Source organism: Cervus canadensis, chromosome 7 (genome assembly GCF_019320065.1).
Source record: "Cervus canadensis isolate Bull #8, Minnesota chromosome 7, ASM1932006v1, whole genome shotgun sequence".
NCBI lineage: Eukaryota > Metazoa > Chordata > Mammalia > Artiodactyla > Cervidae > Cervus > Cervus canadensis.
Window position 1 is genome coordinate 89,990,341 of NC_057392.1, and position 22,676 is coordinate 90,013,016.

The 22,676-nt window shown below is 45.4% G+C and overlaps 1 long non-coding RNA gene across 1 annotated transcript; it reads right to left on the minus strand.

Moving 5' to 3' along the window:
* Nucleotides 1–8,388: 8,388 nt before the first annotated feature.
* Nucleotides 8,389–17,657, minus strand: LOC122445044. The gene is made up of 4 exons (XR_006270427.1): nucleotides 17,377–17,657; nucleotides 11,821–11,897; nucleotides 9,492–9,614; nucleotides 8,389–8,942 (listed from the first exon to the last, which is right to left on the minus strand). It is a non-coding gene; the product is annotated as an uncharacterized LOC122445044 (long non-coding RNA).
* Between the last annotated feature and the right edge of the window lie 5,019 nt (nucleotides 17,658–22,676).

Below are 22,676 nucleotides of genomic sequence, written 5' to 3' on the forward strand. Positions count from 1 at the left end.
TAAACAATATTCATCCAGATATATAAATTTTAAAAAATCATCTTATTAAGTTTATTTCTAATACAAGCTTATTTTTTTCTTTGGCACAGGTTTATCAAAATGTATCATACATTTATGCCATTCTGATCAACTCCTCACACAAAAAAATAACTGTGATGGTAACCCAAACTAAATATTTCTAACATTTGGAGCCTTAAGGTAACAGGAAATAAAATGAATTATAAAACTGTTATTTACATACATACATTTGTTGCAGAAAACTCAACAGCCCAATCAGTAAGAGACTTTCAATATATTATGTTAGAAGAAAATTTTGTAGGGTAAGTGAAATGGAAATGCAAGTTCAAGAAGAAAAAGTAAAGAAATAAAATGCCCTACTCTATCACAGAAGAGTTTTCACAGGAAAGAAAAGTTTGCTTGTGTGCTTTTAAAATCAGGATAGCTGGCACCTAAGCATTGTATTTAGATTCCATTGTATATATTTAAAAGATTGCTATATCAGTCTTAATTTAAAATTATAATAATTGCTACATGTCAGAAATTAAATCCTTTGCTATTATGTACATCTGTAATGAAAAGTTTTAGATGTCAACATTGTAGTGTTCGATAGGGTACATAATTTCTCAAAAAAGGTTGCTTGGGTATATCTAGGCAGGAAATAACAACATCAGCTAACACTTTCTGAGCCGCTAGTATTTACCAGCCAATATACTAAGCTTTGGGCTTCCCTGGTGCCTCAGTTGGTAAAGAAATCTGCCTGCAATGCAGGAGACCACCTGCAACGCAGGAGATAGGGACTCGATCCCTGGGTCAGGAAGATACCCTGGAGAAGGAAATGGCAGCCCACTCCAGTATTCTTGCCTGGAAACTCCCATGGACACATGGACTGGGGCTGCAAGAGTGGACACAACTGAATGCCTAAACCACATACTAAGCTTTCTCTTAGTTTAGTAGTCTGGGGACAACCGTGTGAGGTGGGTACTGTTACCCTCAGTTTACAGAAGAGGAAGCCAGGGTGTTGGAGGTCTCATGTCATCTGTAGCTTGCTTTAAAATATTTCAGCGTAAACAGTGTCCTATAAATACGTGTATTAGTTCATTTGGCCTACAGCCTTGGGACAGTCAAGCCCTAATCAGGAGTATACACTCCAGGGGTGGTTTGCTGCATTTAATCAGAAGGCCCCACTCCAGAGCGAGCTGCTACAAGCTCCTCAGCTGTTTTTATCTCTCACCAGCACTTGAAGCTTTTTCATTAGCCTAATGGATATTAAACATGAGTTTCCATTGGTCAAATTAATAGCTTGTTCAACATACATAGATGAAAAACATAATCTCAAGGGCCACTGACATCAGTGGTCCATGAGAAACTTAACCCTTGTCAATGACCCCCAAGGCTGATCAGCATTTGTAAAAGGTCCTGAGTGTACCTGCTGATTCCAGAGTTTTGCTGGTTGCCTGACTCCAACAAAACGCTCACAGAATCCTGCCACTGAAATATAGCTGCAGTGGCCTCAGAGGTGACTTTTATGCAAGGGGTGCTATAGGGAATCAATAGCCGGGCGTCCACCAAGCTTATTGAACAGGGACTATGCATGTCCTGTACCTACTTGCTAATAAATGTCTATGTGTAGCGGAACTCAGCCTGAGATGTCTCTTCCTTAAAACTCAATAGCAGAGCTGCAAAAGTTCATGTAATGGGCCCCCACCATTGCAAATACTGAAGAACGCCAAAAATCTACCAAGAAAGACTGTGTTTTGCTTATCTGGGTTAGGGGTTTGTGCACTCCTGTGCTCGGTCATGTCTGACTCTTTGTGACCCGCCCTCCAGGTTTCTCTATCCAGGGAATTTTCCAGGCAAGAATACTGGAGTTGGTCGCCATTTCCTTCTCCAGGAGATCTTCCCAAAGCAGGGATTGAAAGATCCACTGGAGAAAGAAACGGAAACCTACTCTGCGTTAGGTTCAGTTCAGTCGCTCAGTTGTGTCCGACTCTTTGCAACTCCATGAACCACAGCACGCCAGGCCTCCCTGTCCATCACCAACTCCCAGAGTCCATCCAAACCCACGTCCATTGAGCCAGTGATGCTGGGTTAGGTATGTTGGCATAAAAGATTGAGAAACTCAGTCCATGTCACATACCTGGTAGCGATAAATTAGGATGAGAACCTGTGGTCATTGGCCCTCCTCACCGCCCTGCCCCACTGCCTCCCACAGAGCACACAGTTGCAGGAATAGAATGTGGGGTCAGGGTGCTAGATGTTGACATATCATCTTCAGGTGCCTCTTTCCAGGCAAGTTTGAGGCTGAGTTGTGGTTCACTCCAGAAAAACAACCATTCAAGCAGTTTACTTGAATACTGCTATGTTGAAAATCCTTTCCTCTAACTCAGCTTAAAATGGGCCTCCACACTATTCAACCACAAAGACTGTTGTTGTTCAATCCCTAAGTCATGTCTGACTCTTGGCGACCCCATGGACTGCAGCACGCCAGGCTTCCCTGTCCCTCACCATCTCTCAGAGTTTGCTCAAACTCATGTCCATCAGGTTGGTGATTCCATCTAACTATCTAATCCTCTGTTGCCACCTTCTCCTCCTGCCCTCAATTTTCTACACAGATAACCACACATAACTAAGACAAGTGTGGGCTCAAGGGGAAAATGTTCATTCTTGGGTTGTTGCAAGTAGCACTCAAGAAAAGATATCTGCTGTGTCTTTCCAAGATTCTTCATCCTCTCCTCGGAGTCCCAGACCTGATATGAAGAAATATAATGGGTTTATTGAAGAGCCTGCCCTGGCTAGTAACACAAACATGAAATAGCTGTAGTTTTTCTTCTTTCAACACTGAACCCTAATGTCAAACTGTTGACTCTTCTTTACTTCCTGGCTAGCACAACATCTTGGGCAGCCCTACTTTTCTGGTTGTCAAAAGTTATTAAAAGCCCATGTAGTTTATACCTCCCCACCTTATGTTTGATGCAGTGTTTTCCAAATAACCAAGCTGTGACTGCAGGGGCCAACATGAGAAGAGGCGGTGGTCTGTCCTCTCTCCTGCTCCCACATAGATTTGGGAGACCTGGCTCTCAGCCTTCCTCATCCAATCCCAGTCCTTCAGTTCCTGCAGCTGGTAATCCTGCCCAGAGTTCCTTTCGCCCAGGGTCCCCTTCCCCAAGTGGACCGCTCTCTGGATGCCCGGGGAACTCTCACATCCTTATTAACCAGTCAGTGATGTCTACCCTGTGGCCAACCCCCCTCAGATCCACATCCCTCTCCAATTCTCTTTTGCCCTAATCACATAGGTGGAGGGTAGTTCAACAAATCTAGTTCCCAAGTTGCTGTCCAGTTAAAGAACCATGGTTGTGATTGGCTGAAGACTGGCTTCCCAAGATGTGCATGTCAGTGGAACCAGTGAATATATTACCTTACATGGTAAGTAGATCTCTGATTTTGCAGATGTAGTTCAATGAAGGATCCTGAGATGGTGAGATTATCCTGGGTTATGCAGGTAGGTCCAAGGACATGGGTCCTAATGAGAGGTGACAAGGTCAAAGTCAGGAGACAGCCATGTGATGACAGAACCAGAGTGAGGGAAGGAACATGCCAACACCTTGACTTTGGCTCACTGAGATTGATTTGACTTCCAAAGCTGTAAAATCATAAACTCGCATTGTTTGACACAGGCAGATTCCTTACCATCTGATTCATCAGGGAAGCCCTTGAAGTTACTAAAGTTCTAACAATGTGTTATGGCAGCAACAGAAGATACAAGAATGACCAACACACTTCCTGCAGGACCTTGCCTTTACAAATGACCCCTTGAGACCACTTCACTTGACTTTAAAGTTGCAGAAATAGCCACACCACCATCCCACCCCCATAAGCTGATGGATCACAACGCCAACACTTCACTTTCCCCACTGGCTCTGCACCCCTCAGCCTCACTCCTACCTGCTGCCAATTGTCTTTGGCCTATAGATGGGGAGGAGCACGGGGGCAATGAATGGGGTTGGCCAGTGATTGGCCCCAATCTCTAGAGGCTCCTTGGTACCTTTCTCTGTAGAATCCTTCGTTTTCAACTTTGGCCCTGGCCACCAGTTCCCAGACCAAGAAAAATCCCATTCTGTATCTCATCATCTTGGGGGTCCAGTCCTGGAGCTGTGGTGGCCACAGCTCTTATCTCTGAGCAACCTGCTCTTCTGCAGGGTTAGATCCTGCTCCTCTCTCTCTCTCTGTGGCTGGTGTCCTTTCCAGGAATCCAGGATGCTTCATTATGAGAAAGAATTCAAGTGCCCATAAACAGTGCAGCGTGTTAACTCCTTCCTTGTAATTAGCTTCCAAAGTACCAACGACAAGGCCTGGTTTCCTTTTGTGCCTCTAGTACTGTGCTTCACCACACGTGCAGCCCACAGCAATTAAATCCTTCCATCAGAACCAAGATCACCCAAAGCTATGTGATGTGCATGCCTGGTGAAGTTCATTCTATCACTAAAATGGTATTCTAGGGCTTCCCCCTCACCCTCTGGCCTCTACTGATCAGCGTACCACCTAGGATGTATTAGACCACACGTACTAAAAAAAAAAAAAAACCTGCCAAACAGCAGTATCCATCAACAGTGTGTGTGTCTGTGTGTTAGTTGCTCAGTCTTCTCGGATTCTTTGCAACCCCATGGACTGTAGCCAGCCAGGATCCTCTGTCCATGGGATTCTCCAGGCAAGAATACTCGAGTGGGTTACCATTTCCTTCTCCAGGAGATATTCTCAACCCAGGGATTGAACCCAGATCTCCCACGTTGTGGGCATTTTCTTCACCATCTGGGCCACCAGGGCAGCCCATCCATCAGTTGGGAACTGGCTAAATAAACTGAAGTACCTCCACTGCTATGGTCTAAATGTGTTCCCCCTCAGAGTCACATGATGAAATCCTAACACCCAGTCGCTCCCCACACCACGCAGGAGACACTGTTTGTGAAGCTGAGGCTGCAGCCTTGGCAGCAGGTCTTGATTTTGCCTGTTGGTTGGAAGCACTTAACACGGGCCACTTGGGCTGGTGTGATTCATAGGCTTCCCTCCACAGGAGGGATCGTGCAAATTAAATCTCACACTGCAGGTCAACAATAAAAGCTTTTACTGCAGGTCACGTGTTTGCCATCCCTGGTTTCTGGACACCAGAGGCCTCAGAACCTGGCTACAGAGGTACGGGAGAAGCCCCCGGGAGTTTTGTGGAGGGAAGCCTGCAGTGCAGCTGGCCCAGGGCAGGGCTGATCTCAACATTCCCCAAACCTCTGCGTGCGCGGAGACCTGCACAACCCTAGGTCCTAGCCTGAGTCAAGGAGTCCCCAGAAGTGTGGCTGTGAAATGGTGCCAGCATCCAGCCAGGAGGAACTGAAAGTGAAAAAGAGATTGTTGCCCTGACACTGTTTTCAGATCTACTTCTTTAGAGCTAACATGCAAAGCAATCATCTAGATTTCGTTTGGGGTCATTTTTTCCCAAAGAAAACTTGATATGGTTGTATTCTTCTCTTCTTCAAAAACAGGGTGGCAAAGGTGGATTCTACAAGCAGGATCTTTAGAGACTGTATACATTCTGTACTAAATAATAATAACATATTTGCATAGTACTATGAAGGACTGCTATTTATTGAACACTTACTAAGTGCTTTGCACTCTTGATCTTATTTAATCTTCATAACAACCATAAAAGTACTTTTACCCCCAAGGTTTCCCAGGTGGCCCTAGTGGTAAAGAACCTGCCTGCCAATGCAGGAGACATAAGAGACGCAGGTTTGATCCCTGGGTCGGGAAGATGCCCTGGAGAAGGGAATGGCAACCCACTCCAGTATTCTCGCCTGGAGAACCCCCATGGACAGAGAAGCCTGGTGGGCTACAGTTCATAGGGTCACAAAGAGTCGGACATGACTGAAGTGACTAACACACATACATGCACATCTCAAAGCAAAGAGGGAAAAGATGAGGTTTGAAGGGTGTCAAGTCATTGCCCAGGATCACCCAGCCACAGTATTTTATCAAATCTATGACACCACTATTGTTTTAAACACTATTAAGAAAGAAAAAAAAAATGCTGCCAATTAAACTATGACCCTCCATCAATTGCAAGGCTCTTCCCAAGCCAGAGATGTTGCATGTGATAACCACACGGGCCAAGATCCTGCATGTAGCAACAGCGAGGGGGAGGCTTTGTGCAGCTCTCCTGCTTACAGGGCATTTCCACAATTGTTACTGAATTTCTCCCTCAGAATAACCCTGAAAAGAGCAGGGATAATAAGCCCCATTTTCAGACAAGGAAATAGGTTCATAGTAGGTGAGCAATTTGCCCAAAGTCAGACAGCGTGCTGTTACAACAGAATTCCTGGCTCCTATCTTAGTATTTCTCCTGCTACATCCTGCAGCCTCCGCTCACCTCAATAAATGCCTTAGCTATTGGTTATTTACCAATGGAACATTCTAACCAAGGATGGAGGAAGATCAGGATAAGATTCTTGTTATTACAACCCTAGCCACATTATCTTGCTGACAGCTTTGTGAGTGAAATGCTGCCCTTATTTAATTCCTGCAGCACTTACTGTGTTATGAGCCAGCAGACACTGTGCCAAGCAGGAGACCTGAGCCACTTTAGTTCACGAATTTTATTTTGAAAGCTTTCAGGCAAACAGAAAAGTTGAAATAATGATACAGAGAACCCTCATATACCCTCCATCTACATCGCTCAAGTATTAACCTTTTTCCATTTGCTCTCTCCATATGTGTATTTTGTAAACCAAGCGAACATAAATTGCAGACATCATGATACTTTACCTTAACTTTTTCAAGCTGTATCTTCTGAGAACAAAGATGTTTTTGCACATACCCATAATACCATCATACTTGTGATGGTCAGTTTTATGTGTCAATTTGGCTAGGCTACAATCCCCAGTTGCTCAATCAAACACTACTTTGAAGACAGTTTGCAGGTATGACTAAAATCCATGGTCAGGGGAGTTCCCTGCTTGCCTAGTGCTTAGAATTCCAGGTTTTCACTGCCGTGGCCCCGCTTCAATCCCTGGTCGGGGAACCTAGATCCTGCCAGTCATGCTCAAAGCCAAAAGAAAAAAAGAGAGAGAGAAAATAAAAGATTCCATAAAACCCATTGCCAATATTTATAATAGCCAAGACATGGAAACAGCCTAAATGTTCATTGAGAGAAAGATGTGGTCCATATATACAATGGACTGCTACTCCAGCCATAAAAACGAATGAAATAATGCCATTTGCAGCAACATGAATGCATCGAGAGATTATCATACTAAGTGAAGTAAATTGAAAAGAGAAACACAAATACCATATGATATCACTTACATGTGGAATCTAAAATATGACAGAAATGAACCTATATGAAATAGAAACAGGCTCACAGACATCGAGAACAGACTTAGGGTTGCCACAGGAGGGGGGTGGGAGGGACGGAGTGGAAGTCTGAGGTTAGCATATGTAAGCTATTACAGGTAGAAGAGATAAACAACAGGGTCATACTGGATGGCACAGGCTATGTTCAATATCCTGTAATAAATCATAATGGAAAAGAATATGAAAAGGAATATATATATATGTGAATCACTTTGCTGCATAGTAGAAACACATTATAAATCAGCTATATTTTAATAATAAAATAAATTTAAAATAATAATAATAAAACCCACAGTCTATTGATTTTAAGGAAGGGAGATTATCCTAGATAAATCGGTGGGCTTGATTCGATCTGCTGAAAGGCCTTATGAACAGAGCTAAGGCTTCCTGGAAGATGCTCCACCTGTAGACATCAGTCTTACCCTGCGCCCAAGAGATCCAGTCTGCCACTCCCGATGGCCTGCCCTAGGATTTCAGACTTGCTGGCTTAGTCTGTTTGGGCTGCTGTAGCAAAAATACCATAGACTGGCTGACTTAAACAACAGACATGTATTTCTCACGGTTCTGAAAGCTGGGAGGTCCAAGATCAAGCCACCAGCAGATTTGATGTCTGGTGAGAACTCGCTTCCTGGTTCATAGGTAGCCATCTTCTTGCTATGATTTTGCATGGCGAATGGACAAAAGGGGTCTCTGGGGTCTCTTTAATAAGGGTTCTAACACAGGTTCTTGGGAACTTCACTAACATGACCTACATGCATGCATACATGCTAAGTCACTTCAGCTGTGTCCAACTCTTTGCAACCCCATGGACTGCGGCCTACCAGGCTCCTCTGTCCAAGGGATACTCCAGGCAAGAATACAGGAGTGGGTTGCCATGCCCTCCTCCAGGGGTTCTTTCTGACCCAAGGACAGAACCCGTGTCTCTTATGTCTCCTGCACTGGCAGGCGGGTTCTTTACTAGTGCCACCTGGGAAGCCCCTATCATGACCTAATCACCCCCCAAGATATCATCATCTTGGGGGTTTCAACATATGACTTTTGGAGAGACACCTCATTGGAGTTGATAACACTTTCTTAGCTAGCCCCCCCAATCACAGAAGCCAATTCAGTGTAATCAGTGTCTTAATATGTATTTTCATCTCTTTCACCTCTCTGATTAACCCCAAATAGCACATAAACTAAGAAAATTAACATTGTGCTTATAGCCTCATCCTTTATTAATGATTCTTCTTTTTTCTTTTCCACTGTGAACAGTTTGTGTATGTGGTAGATTTTGTTTAAGACTTTACACACACATAAAACCACATATATACAAAACCAGGATCATACCTAATATGGTTTCATATTTCATTTAGTATTATCCTGTGAGCATTTACCCATGTCATCAAAATTATTTTCCCCAAATTTATTGATGGACAATTAACAAATACAATTATAATATTTTATTAATGATTCTTAACCTGAGGTCACAGGATGTGCTTTGATAATCAGGGAAGAGCCTAAGCTGTAGGGAGCATTCCGAATACCCATGCATCCTGTGAACTTTCCTGGAGAGAGACCAGCTTTCATCAAATCCCCAGAAAGTGCATTATACTCAAAATGACCAGAGTCACTGTATTACAAACATCTTTCTAGCTCCATTAAATCTGAGAGCACTGACAAACAGAAGACCCTCTGGCTTTAAACAAGACTCAGGTGAATCCCTGTTTTGAGAGAAATCTGATTGTGATGGGTAATAGCCAGCAACAAAGTGGTGGTTCCTGAGTTTCATTCTCTTTAGCTACCAGTGACTCAAAGTATTTACAATACGTCTCAAACCTCTTAAGAGACAAGGACGGAGGCAGGGCCTGCAAGTTGCATTGTTAGCGGCTTTAAGCCTAGAACAATTGAAATTCCGCCATCCTAATAGAGGCAAGTATGCAGACAAAGCACGAAAAAGTCTTGCGCGTCATTCTGGTTACATCCTTTTTACACAAATATTTGGTTTAAAAAGCTGAATAATAAGCTAGTCCTTTGGCCAACATTCCTTCTTGCCAAGATTAAAAAGTAGGAGATAAAAAAATGTCTTATCAATGAGGGGAAAGAGGGGAACTCACCAAGTTGATTCACCAGGTTGGAAGGTGCCAAGTAATGTCAGTCAAGGTTACAGAGAGCAGGGACCTCCCAGCAGCTAAGACTCCAGGCTCCCTGGTCAGGGAACTAGATCCCACATGCTGCAACTAAGACCCAGAGCAAGCAAAATAAATTAAATTAAATTAAATTAAATTAAAAAAAAAAAAAAAAGATTTCAGAGAGCAGAAAATCCTTGTTAAAGGTTTTTCAGCCAAAGTAGTACATTCTCAAGGAAGGATGTTCCCCCCACCCACTTTTAGTTTTGTTAAATCTCTATACGAGATATCGGCATTTTACACACAGGCATTGCTCCTATCTGCAGAGTCTAACTTGCAAGAAGCCCCATTCTGTTTTGCTCAAGCTCTGGGCAGTCACCACCCGTGGCAGGCAGAAAAGGACAGGGCAGAATCGCCCCACAGAAGCGTGCTCCTCTCCAGTAGGAAGTGGGTGCTTCCCCCTCTGCTGGCCCCTCGATTCACAGGCTAAACCAGGGGCACGCCCTGGGCCGGTGCTTGTCTGGGGAAACAGCTCCAGGTACCCTGTCCCTGGATTTGTCACAGGGCCACAAAACTAATGTCCTGTCCAGTATTGCTGGAATGTGCCCTGAGCCCAGGGGCAACCTCCCAGCTGCTTCTCTGCCCCAGTGAGCTGGCCAGTTGCAAGGCCCCAGCTCCTTCCTTTTATTTCCTTACTTACGACTTGAATTTCCACCTGTGACCACAACTCTCTCCCACATACCTAAGTGACTCTCACATAAAAGGACAACAGGGTACTTGATCTGAGAAGGAAATTACATTCCAGATTGATCTACATTTATGCCATGCATTTGGGGAGCAGTTAGTGAGCTTCCTGAATTCTCAGACCAAAGTTTAAATGGGGCTAATGGAGAAAAGACCCTGTTCATTGGAAGGACTGATGCTGAAGCTGAAACTCCAATACTTTCGCCACCTCATGAAGAGTTGACTCATTGGAAAAGACCCTGATGCTGGGAGGGATTGGGGGCAGGAGGAGAAGGGGACAACAGAGGATGAGATGGCTGGATGGCATCACCGACTCGATGGACATGAGTTTGAGTAAACTCCAGGAGTTTGTGATGGACAGGGAGGCCTGGCATGCTGCGATTCATGGGGTCACAAACAGTAGGACACGACTGAGCGACTGAACTGAACTGAACTGAATGGAGAAAATGTTAAGACTGTCAAGGGGAATTAATTCCAAGATTCTTCAGTGTCAAGATGCCTTAATGCCACCATCTCCTGCTTGCCACTGACTAAACCACAAGTTGAAGCTTAACAGTTAAAAAAAAAAAAAAGAAGTAAATAGGAGAAATTTAAAAGATCATTAAATATCATAAAAATGAAAAAAAACTATGCTATAATGGAGGAGAAAAAACAAAAATAAAAGCAGTAAAATAAAATGAGATTAAGTAAATATAAGCTAGGAAAAAAGTAAACTCAAAAAGTCAAACTCAAAAAAAAGAAAGTCAAAGTGAACTCAAAGAAAGTCACGTTTTTTAAAAAGTGTAGGAGAGGAAAAATGGAACTTTTTCCTTCTATCTTCCGAGGTTTTATGAGTCAGCCCTGCAAAAAAAGACAGGTTAACAAGAGAAAAACAGCAAAGTTAATGAACATGTGTATTTGTACATACATATGGGAGTATTTGGTGATAAGTAACTCAAAACAGTGCTTAGAGCTTGGGCTTATATAACATCTTAGCAGAAGAACAATACGTTTTTAGAGAAATGACAAGACAAAGGAAGAAAGACTGAGTTTCTAGGGCAGTAAATTACAGGAGGCTAAGTATGGGGAGCTAATGGAAAGTGAGGACTTAAAGGAAGGTTTGTTATGTAGATTCCTCTGTGCTGTTTCTGGGTTGTCATTAATAACTGTCTAGAGTGTCTGCCATGATGGTGACTCACTTCTGTCCTTCATGGTAGAGAAAGGAGAAGGGACACCTTTTCATATTTACGTCCTGCTTTTGGCAAATGGGGGAGAAAACAGAGCTTTTCCTATCCTTGCTTCTTCTCGACTGCCTTTGGCTCAAAATAATTCTTATGCCAACATGGTATATTTGGGGGTGGCATATCCTGGTACCCTTCAAAAGCAGTCATGACTCCTGAAACAGAGAACGCTGCCGCTGCTGCTGAGTCGCTTCAGTCGTGTCCGACTCTGTGCGACCCCACAGATGGCAGCCCGCCAGGCTCCCCCGTCCCTGGGAGTCTCCAGGCAAGAACACTGGAGTGGGCTGCTGTTTCCTTCTCCAACAGATAAAAAAGAGGGCTCAAATATGTAAAAGAGAGCACCATAAAATAACCTGTATGCTGAATAAGATCAGGCCTCCATCTTAGGGTTGACCAGTGTAGGGTGCATCCAGAAGAAACCCAAGGTCACCTGTAGATGGAATAAGAAGAAAATAGATGTCATGGCGGAAAGTCTTGTGAAGAGGCAAGACAAGGGGAATTACAGTGCCCAGGACAGCAGGACTAGTCTCTAGAAGCCCTCTTTGGATGTGTTTCATTGACAGAGAGCCCACTTCTGAGCAGGTGTTAGGAGTTACATCACCGCCCTCCATGTGGTCCCCACAACAAGCTGCTCTCCTGGTTTCTCGTTCTCTGAGCCCCACTGCCCATGCACCACCTTCTTCCTAAAGCCATACAGCTTGACAAGCGACCACCCTTCCCCTAGGACCCGCCACAGTGCTTCCTGATCGCTTTTCTTGAAAGGAGCAATACCCACCCACCCCCCCAATCTGGAATTCTAGTGAATTATAGTCCCTTTATAAAATACAAATGATACTGCAAAAATATAAAGTTGTTTAAGAGGCTAAGAGTAGGGAAACTGACCCTAGAGAAGATTTTATTTTATTTTTAAAAATATTTATTTATTTGGCCACGTTGCATCGGAAGTGCAACACGTGGGGTTTTCGTTTCAGCACGTGGGATCTTCCAGCATTGTGTGTGGGCTCTCTAGTTGTGGCACTCAGGCTCAGTATACAGTGGGCAGGCTTCGTTGCCCCGGCACATGGAGGATCTTAGCTCCCAACCTGGGATTGAACCCACATCCCCTGCATTGGAAGGCAGATTCTTAACCACTGGACCACCAGGGAAGTCCTTTAAGAGGATTTTAAACTGAAATGGCAGAGCAGTGGCGTTACAAGATTTAACACAAACCATCTGAGTCCTGCAATGAATCTACCTGCAGTGAGGGACATCTGGGTTCCATCCCTGGGTCGGGATGGTCCCCTGGAGGAGAGCATGGCAACCCACTCCAGTCTTCTTGCCTGCAGAATTCCATGGACAGAGGAGCCTGGCAGGCTGCAGTCCATGGGGTCACCGAGAGTCAGACAGAACTGAGAGACTAACCCTTTCACTTTCATCTGAATCCTGGTACATCGGCCTGGAAGTACAGGCTGGTACAGGCTGTGCCAAGCCAAGGCTTAGAGAAATATGGAGACAGACAAGGGAGGGAGGCCTGAGAGTTGTAACTGGTCGTTATCTCAATAGGAACTGACAAGGCAAAGAAACTACTTAAAAAGAAAAAAAAGACGCCGTCTAGTTACGCTAATGTGCCAAATTGGGTCCAGCCCCTGTGCCAGTTCCAATCAGCCGGATGTGGTTGCCTGGAGTGTGGTGCTGAACATCATGAGGCCACATGTGGCGAGGAGGAGGGCCAGGGTCAATTAGCAATGCCAGCCGTGAGTGCAGGGCTGGGGAGAGGTGCCGGGCACGTATGCACCGCTGGCCCCGGGCCTGGATGCCAGGCCTCAGGAGGAAAGCTGTGTCTTACCGGGTCAGGGGCAGAATGTCGTAAGCAGAAAAGCTTGCAGGAGCCAGGTAGGTACCAGGAAAGAATGGAGGAGGCAGGAAGGGCCTGTGTGTACCTAGCAGAATATTTTTGGCAGCAAGTAACAGGGAAAGAAGGGCTTCTCTGGAGGCTCAGTAGTAAAGAATCCACCTGCCAATGCTAGAGGCACGGGTTCAATCCCTGGGTCAGGAAGATCCCCTAGAGAAGGAAACGGCTATCCACACGAGGATTCTTGCCTAAGAAATCCCACGGAGAGACGAGCCCGGCGGGCTACAGTCCATGCATTTGCAAAAGAGTTGGAAATGACTTAGCTGCTAAACAACAACAGAGAAAGAAACCCAAAACCTACTAGGACAAGGTGGAACTGTAGGAGACTACAGTTCATGAATATAGTTAGATGGGTAACACTCCACCTAACGAGACTTTGAGAGGCAGGGCGGGCCGAATGCGCTACAGTGAAGGATCTAGCCCGGCTTTTCCTCTTCCCCTGGCCCCTCCCTCTTCCATATGGACACCCATCATGACCACCTATCCCCTCTGCTGTAGGAACCCAGGCTTGGCTCATTAGTACCTGGCACTTCTGGGGCTGGTCCAGCAGTGCGTCTATGGTCCAACTGGTCTAATTAGATTGCAGGGAAGCATTTATTTCATGCTTGAGGGAGAGGTTTTCCTTTCCTACCCACAGTTACAACAAGAAAGTTTATTGTCCAGTCACTGCTGATCATCACCTTGCTACCATGGAGAAAGTCATCCTGAGGTCATTTCCACATGGAGGGGGAAAAGATGAGAAGAGCAGAAAATAGAGGCAGAACTTTCAACTACAGTACATCTGGTTTGCCATGCCTCGCCAAGTTTGAAGTAGGTCTCTCTCATTGGGTCAAAATCAAGCTGTCAGCAGGGCTACACTCCTTCTGGAGGTCTAGAAGAGAATGGTTTTGTGTCCTTTTCCAGTTTCAGGAAGCCACCTGCATTCCTTGGCTCATAGCCCTCTTCTCCATCTTCAAAGCCAGCAATGTTGCCTCTCTCTTGATCATCCTCCATAGTCACATCTTCTGACTACAGCCAGGAAAGGGAATCTGCTTTTAAAGACTCATGTTATCATATTAGGCCCGCCTTCATAATGGGTAATCTCCCCATCTCAAAACTCTTAAATAAGTCATAGCTACAAAGTCCCTTTTGCCCTGCAAGACAATTTAGTCACACATCCCAGGGGTGGGATGTGGATTACTTTGCAGGGACATTATTCTGCCTACCACACTGCCTCATAATTTCTTCAGGCCCAGATTCACACTTTATGGCTGTGTATTTCCAGACTGTACATCGAGATTTAAGAACATTAGGGGGAAAAAGGGATTTCCCAGGAATAAAAAGAAAAAAATCATTAATACAGCAATATGTCCTGTTTGACAGGTAACAGTATCTTCCTGGATTAAATGACAAACTATTCAAAAGGGTCCATGGGTGAACTTTAACCAAAGGAAAGCTGAGCAAAGCCCAAATTAAACTGCATAGGTTCCATAAAGTCTTTGGAGATCTTACAGTATGAAAGGGAGGTCACAGGTGAGATTATATTTCTCATAACCCCCAAGGACACAATCACTTTTATGTCAAGCTGGAAATGAAATAAAATGCAGGCTTCTGAAAAATTGTCAGATCAAGGAGAACGTCTTGACTGGACAATGAGAAAATATATATCTCTTTGGTCACCCCCTCAATCCTTTTAACTCTGGGGATTGTCATTCAATAGCTAACCCGGTCATGGAAATTAATTCATCCAGTCCAAAGGAAAGTGTCCGCCAGAGGATGAACAGCAGAGGATCTGGCTACAATTAAAAGCACTCGCTCCTTCTCAGCTCAGCTACTCAATAGAGAAGGAGGGGAGGGGCGAGAACATCAAATAAAAGGAACAGCGAGGAGTTTTGCCAGTTAACAGCAGCGTGGACAGAGGATTGAACACAGAGAATTTGGGCTCAGCAGACATGCATCATCACCCCTGCTTGGCTATCAACTAGCTATGAAGACTTTGGTCAATGGCCTTATCTTTTTAGGGGCCATGTTTCCTCCTCTGATTTTTTTTTTATTCTAAAAGTATTTGTATACTTCCTCTTTTTAAAATGCATTAAAGAGGGACTTCTCTGGTAGTCCATTGGCTAAGACTCTGTGCTCCCAATGCAGGCGGTTCCAGGTTCAATCCCTGGTCAGGGAACTAGATCCCACATGTTGCAACTAAGACCCAGCACAGCCAAATAAATAAAATAAATAAAAAATAGTAATAAAATGCATTGAAGAAAAATTCATGGGATTTCCCAGGTGGTCCAATGGTTAAGAATCCATCCTGCAATGTAGGGGGACACAGGTTCAATCCCACATCAGGGAATTAAGATCCCACATGCCTAGGGGTAACTAAACCCTCAAACACAGCAACCATGAACCCATGCACTGCAACAAAGATCCCGTTTGCTTCAACTAAGACCTGATGCAGGCAAACATACATAATAAAAAAAAGAAAAGAAAAAAATTAGTAATACTCTAACTCCATACAAGTATAGACACCTCTCCTCTTATCCCAACCCTAAACATCAAAAACCTGGTGGGTGGCCTGCCATATTTTCATTATGCTTGTATACAAACATTTATTCCTACTCAGAGAGTTTGAGTTTTTAGTTCTTATTAAAACTGAATTAAAAAGAAAGAAGAAAAAAAGCTGAATTATACTATGTTTAAGACTCCACAGTTTCCCTTTTCCTCATTTACCATAGATACCCTCTAGAATAATTCATACGAATCTGATTCATTCATTTATACCCACTTTAATTGAAATTATGAATATTATATTTATGTCAAAATATATCCTATTAGGGGACATCCAGGAGGTGTCTCAATAATGCTTTGTTTTATCACTAAAAAGTATGCAACAAGCTTCCTTGATTAGTTATTACATTCTCCCACTCTTTTTTTTTTTTTTAAATTTGACCACACCAGGTCTTAGTTGCAGCATGTGGGATCTTTAGTTGTGGCATGCAAATTCCTAGTTGCAGCCCGTGGGATCTGGTTCCCTGACCAAGAATGAAAGCCGGACCTCATGCATCGGGAGTCTGGTGTCTTAGCCACTGGACCACCAGAAAAATTCCATATATTCTCCCACTTTCATATCGGAAGACTATATTCCCAAAACTGAGATGTGAGGCAAGAATACGTATTTCTTATTTTAACAGGTTTTATTATACTGTCTTTCCAAAGATAGCAACAATTTTCATTCTTGGCTACAAGAGGAGGCCTGGTTTTCCCTCCCCAACAGCACTATAGATTATTACCCATTTTCATTTTTGCCACTTGATGAGGAAAAAATAATGTTTCATATTATTTAATTTGCATTTCTGAACATTGGTAAGGTGAGTCACCTCACTCTTTAGTAAATCTTAGTTAGTAGGTCAGACTTTCACTCTGGATAGATAACATACTCATGGAAAAAATGGAGGAGTTTGACTAAATTTCTAGCAAAATAATGTGGCATAACCGTCTTAGCCAACAACCAACCAGTGCCTGAAACTAGTCCAAGTTTTGGCCATTGTGCAAAAGACCTTGACCACATTTGAAGGAAGACTCTCCAAAAACTTGCAGAGATGTCTGAATTGCAAACAACACGACCACAGAGCCAGGAGAGTTGACTGTGAGGTTCAACAGAAACTTGTTTTTGACACCTAGGTGTTGCCAGACCTGGAACAGAGGTGAAGCTCACCTTGACTGCCTGAAGCACTGGAATGAGAAGCATTTCGAAGCCCACGGGGCTCAGGATGAAAGCGAGACTGAGTAGCCGCCTGTGCTACACGTGCCACAGACACAAGAATCTAGAGGGGCCGTATCTGGTTGTGGGGAGCCCTGATACTGTCCCCAAGTGGGAAGGGAGCGCGGCTGGCCCCTGGGGCTCGTAGGTGCTTGGGGCTCTGTGATCCGGGCTGGAGGAGAGTCAGCACCCTCACCACCGGCCCGCTCTCCGCCTCCTCACAGAGGCTGCAGGGCCCAGCGCCGTCCTACTCCTTCCCCCGCCGCCGTCCTCTTCACTGACCTTTCCTCGTTTTATCCAGAAGTCACCAGAACAAATGCGCTGGGGGAAACGGAGAGAACGTTGTGACTTTCTGCACCCCAAGTCCACCAAAAACGACCAGTCATGGCTGCTGAGGGGAAATTAAATGATACTCGGAAGTCTGCAGAGAACAGAAATTGTACGCGAGACGACAGACGTAAAATCCATGATTCTCTTCAGAGTCAGCTTTCAAGCTAGAAAAACCACCACCACCTCTTACTGCTAAAGCTCCCAGCGCCTGGACCTCGGCCCGCTCCGGGACGCCTCTCTGCCGGCGCTCCTTCCCCGGAGCAGCGCCTCCCTTATTAGCAGGAGACGCTCTGCCCCCTAGCGGCCGCGCGCCCTCAGCGGCAGGCGGCCTTCAGCTGCCGGCTTGTCAACGCTCGAATCTGCTGACAGGTAAAGCGGCCTTTCGTTTGAAAAACTAATGTCTGTAAATTACCACAGTGATGGATCTCCGCCTTTAAGAGGGTCTTCAGAACAAGGAAACTTCAGAGAAACTACCACAGAGCCCTCGGCCTCAAAGAACACAAGCAATCCTTCGTCGTGCCGCGGCGCTACTTGGCATTTCTCTGCAGTCGATCTCCTCCGTGACTTTAAACTCAGGTTCCAGAGCCCTGAGGTCCGTCTTTTTAAAAACAAGTAAAGAATTACACTAAAGGTGAGGAAGTGTCCACACAGCCTTCCCAACCCACCCGGACTGAGGCTTCATGAGACAGGAAAGCCTAGAAACCAGAATATTTTCAGTCCTGTGAAGCTGCCTAAGATAGTTCTATATGGTGGGGACAGTCAATGGGAGTTCTGAGGTTGTGAAATACCTTGGTGCTATGTCTGTTTTGTGAAGCATTTGGCAAGAGGTGGAAAGAAATTGAAGGCTGAGGCAAACAGTTCTGACTGAGCCACACCGAGGTCTGGTCCAGAGAGCCTACCTCCAAACCCCACCCTGGTCTGGTCAGATCTGACTCAGGATCCGCTGGGCTGAGCTTCTAGAAGGAGAGTCTCAAAAGCCACAGCTGAGGAAATCTCGGGTCAGCAGGGTTTCCCAGTCCTACACACACACACACACACACACACACAGCTGGCCTCTGGTCCCAGATGGCTCTCAAAGCAGGATGAGGATGACCCCATCTTAAAAAGAGCAAAAGAGCTGAACAGACATCGGACTAAAGACAATATATTGGAGGGCAAGTGAGTATATGAAAAGATGCTTAGTACCATTTATCTTTAGGGAATTGTAACACAATAAAGTAGTATTGGACTCTAGCCCCAAGTATAAAATAAATGTCCATGAGTCCGCACTGATGTAAATCAGTGGTGGAATAAATAAAGGATAGACGAATCTCCCATGATGCAGGATTCCAAATAACTTTATGTAAATTCTCCCTGATTAAGCACACAGAGCATAGCAACTTCCCACTCCCTAAGTGTGGGCTGCAAATGGGGAATGCCTTCCAAAGAGCACAGTCTGGAAGAGAGAGAGAGAGGACATGTGATGTTACAGTGGAGAAACCTGACCAGCCTACCTAGAGCAGATGGTGAAAGGCAGCACTGCAGTGACAAGTCGTCCTGATAGGACACACCCCTGACAGAAGGTGATGCGCATTGCTCTTGGTCTCTGTGATCTTCCTCCCCAACACCCATAAGCTGAGTCTAATGATGAGAAGAACATCAGATGAATCCTAGCTGAGGAACCGTCTACAGAATACCTGATCACTACTACCAAATTTTGTCAAAGTCATCAAGTCTGAGAGAATGTCATGGCTGAGAGGAGATTCAGAAGGCATGACAGCTAATTGTAATGTAATCCCTGAACAGAATCCTGGAACAGAAAAAGGACATGAGATAGAAACTAAGGAAATCTGAATAAAACATGGACTTCAGTCCATGCATTAATATCAGTCCATTAATTGTGACAAATGTTTCCTTGTTATTGTTCAGTCGCTTGGTCATGTCCGACTCTTTGCAACCCCACGGACTGCAGCACGCCAGGCTTCCCTGTCCTTTACTATCTTCCGGAGTTTGCTCACACTCACGTCCATTGAGTCAATGATTCTATCCAACCACCTCATCCTCTGCTGCCCCCTTTTTCTCCTGTCTTCAATCTTTCCCAGCATCAGGGTCTTTTCCAATGAGTCAGTTCTTCGCATCAGTTGGCCAAAGTACTGGAGCTTCAGTTTCAGCATCAGTGCTTCCAATGAATATTCAGGGTTGATTTCCCTTAGGATTGACTAGTTTGATCTCCTTGCAGCCCAAGAGACCCCCAAGAGCCTTCTCCAACACCACAATTCGAAAGCACCAGTTCATGTTTCATACTAACATATTGCTAGCAGGGAAACTGGGATCATGGTATATGGGAACTCTCTGTTCTGTCTTTGCAATTTTTCTTTAAATTCAAAACTAGTCTATAATTAAAACAAAAGTTTACTCAGGGAACTTCCCTAGTGGTTAAGGATCCTCCTTTCAATGCAGTGGATGTGGGTTTGATCCCTGGTCAGGGAACTAAGATCCCACATTCCTTGGGGCAACTAAGCCTGCTCACCACAACTTGAGAAGCCCGAGCTCTTCAACGAAGACCCAGCACAGCCAAAAAAAAAAAAAAAAAGTTTATGCACAAAAGCAAAGTAGATGGCAGTGAAGTTGCTCAGTCATGCCCGACTCTTCAGGACCCCATGGACTGTAGCCCACCAGGCTCCTTCCCGTCCATGGGATTCTCCAGGCAAGTAAACTGGAGTGGGTTGCCATTTCCTTCTCCAGGAGATCTTCCCGACCCAAGGATTGAACCCTGGTCTCCTGCATTATAGGCAGACGCTTTACCGTCTGAGCCACCGGGGAAGTTTGCCCAGGACCATCCTGACTTCAGTACTGCAAGTGTGGCACCCCCGGTCACCCCTCAGTCAGGGTAAAACAAGAGGGCTGGCCACCCTATGATACTCCAGCTTGCTCCACAAAGCGAATTCCCATGCCACGCTAAGAATGTATTCGTGAACGACCCTAGCTTTCCTTTCCCGGTGTTTTGGTTTGTTGCCCTTTTGGTCTCTAAGTTATGTCTGACTCTTTGTGACCCCATGGATTGTAGCCCACCAGCCTCCTCTGTCCATGGGATTCTCCAGGCAAGAATACTGGAGTGGGTTGCCATGCCCTTCTCCAGGGGATCTTCCTGACCTAGGGATGGAACCCATGTTTCCTGCATTGGCTGGTTGGGTTCTTAACCACTGAGCCATTTGTTGTGTAAATTCTTTAAGGCCTGGAACACTTGCTATTTCCCGTAACTGACCTAAAAATCAACAAGGCACGAAGTAAGGATTTTACGTCAGTGGAAACATCCATGGTGAGAAAAGAAAGCTTTCTCCGACATAGTCAACATTTCCTATGCTCAACATCGTGTGGCTTGATGAATCTTGAGTAACTCACAGAAACACGGTTACGGCAGCTCTGGTGGTCTCTTGCGGCCCGGGACACAATTTCAGCGCTGAGTCACCGACACAGGCAGAACAAGTCAGGTCTGTTATCTGACAACCTATGAGAAACCTGAGCAAAGCATGCTCAGAGCCGGCCTGGGGTCGTTCAGCTGAACAACCGTCCAGAACACATCTACAGAGCTAAATATCATGAAGACACCAAGATGCCGCTGGAAAAATGACAAGGTGGAAAAAATGGAGTTTTCCAGGACTCCTTTGAGGGAGGTCACGGACCATGGCTGGAAGAAATACAAATACTACTCAGCTCTAAATCTTTCCTAGAGGGCTTCAACATACGAATTTGATCATCTTTCTTCGATACACAGAAAGTCACACATTAGAGGAAAATCACTCCACTGATGGGGGGGCCTTGTCCAATGAATGTCTAGTTGTACTTACACTCACGTGGATTTAGGAACAACTTTTCAAACCTAGAGCACTATAAATAAAGAAGCATCTGTCATTCGATAAGCCACGAGGTTGGAAAAGTATAGAGCTCCCCCACTCCCTCCCACCTTCAGAATCCACTCCTGATCTCCCGTCCCCAGCCAGGCGCCTAATTCCAGAAGCAAGCCTGTGAATTGCATCCCAGGGAAGAGTGGCTCCAGGTGCCCTTGAGACCTTTAGTTGCACAGAGATGACGGCGCGGGTTTGGAACTCTGCCCTTCCTGCACACAGAACTCAACCCTTCCTCCAAAAAACCCTGGAGTAAGTTTCAAATGCGTATGAGGTTGAAGAGTAAGCAAATTATTAGCCAGCCAAGGCCTCCACTAGTTGGATCCAATTCAGGTCAGGGCAGGCACTGTATTGAGGGCATAGGGCCCAGGCTTCAAGGATTCCGGGTTTAAATCCTGCCAGGGGCTCTTATGAATTACATAACTGTGAGCAGAATCTTGACCTCTGGAGCCCTGGATTCCTCATCTGTAAAATAAGGATAATTTTATCCATCAAATTATGTTCAGTAATGCTTGTGAAGCACCTGCGTGGTCTGCTCACCATGGGGTCCACGTCCCTCCGTATCCTGGTGACTCCGGGAGACTGTCCTCTCGCCCTCCGACCTGTGACAGGTGTCCTCCCGCCGGCCTCCCCCTGCCCTCCGCAGAGGGCCTCTTCTCCTCTCAGAGAGGAAGGAAGCAGCCAGAGGCAGCTGTCTCAGCCCCGGGCATCTGCACCCGATCTTCGTCTTCGCTCCTCCTGGACGAGGCCCATCTCTAGGCCACGTCCGTGGGGCCCACAGCTCTGACCTGGGACACTGGGCCCTTCTGCTTATTCCCTCCCACCTTCTAGTCAGCCTCTCTCCAACCAGCTCTTAGGCTTGCTCAAGTGTCTCATGTTTTGGGTTTTGGGTTTTTTTTTTTTTTAAGATTCTTCCTTGGTCCCACTCCAGGTTCTGCTCTAAATATCAGTCCTCCCACCAAGCCAAACTGCTTATAATGTGCGCCTGTCTTACCATTTGCAGCTCCTCATCTCTTGCTCCTCAACCCCCATAATCTGCCTCGCTTCCATCAGTCCCCCAAATGTGCTGTCCAGGCTATGGCTCACTCACTTCTGACATCCTCGATCACCCCCTCCCAGAACTCTGTGGATCTAGACTTACCTCCTTCTCTGACTTGTTCTGAAAAGATGGCCTTTCTCAGTGTGCGGGCCTAGGCCCCCCTCTCTTCTCTATCCATACACTGTGGGCTGCCCCATCCTCCCATGGCTCTAACTAAGTTTATCCAAATGCTACAGATTTGCAAGCTCTAACTTTAGGTCCTCTCTGCAGACCCTTATATCCAACAACAGGTATCTCCCTGGGGCAGGAAGATCCCCTGGAGGAGGGCA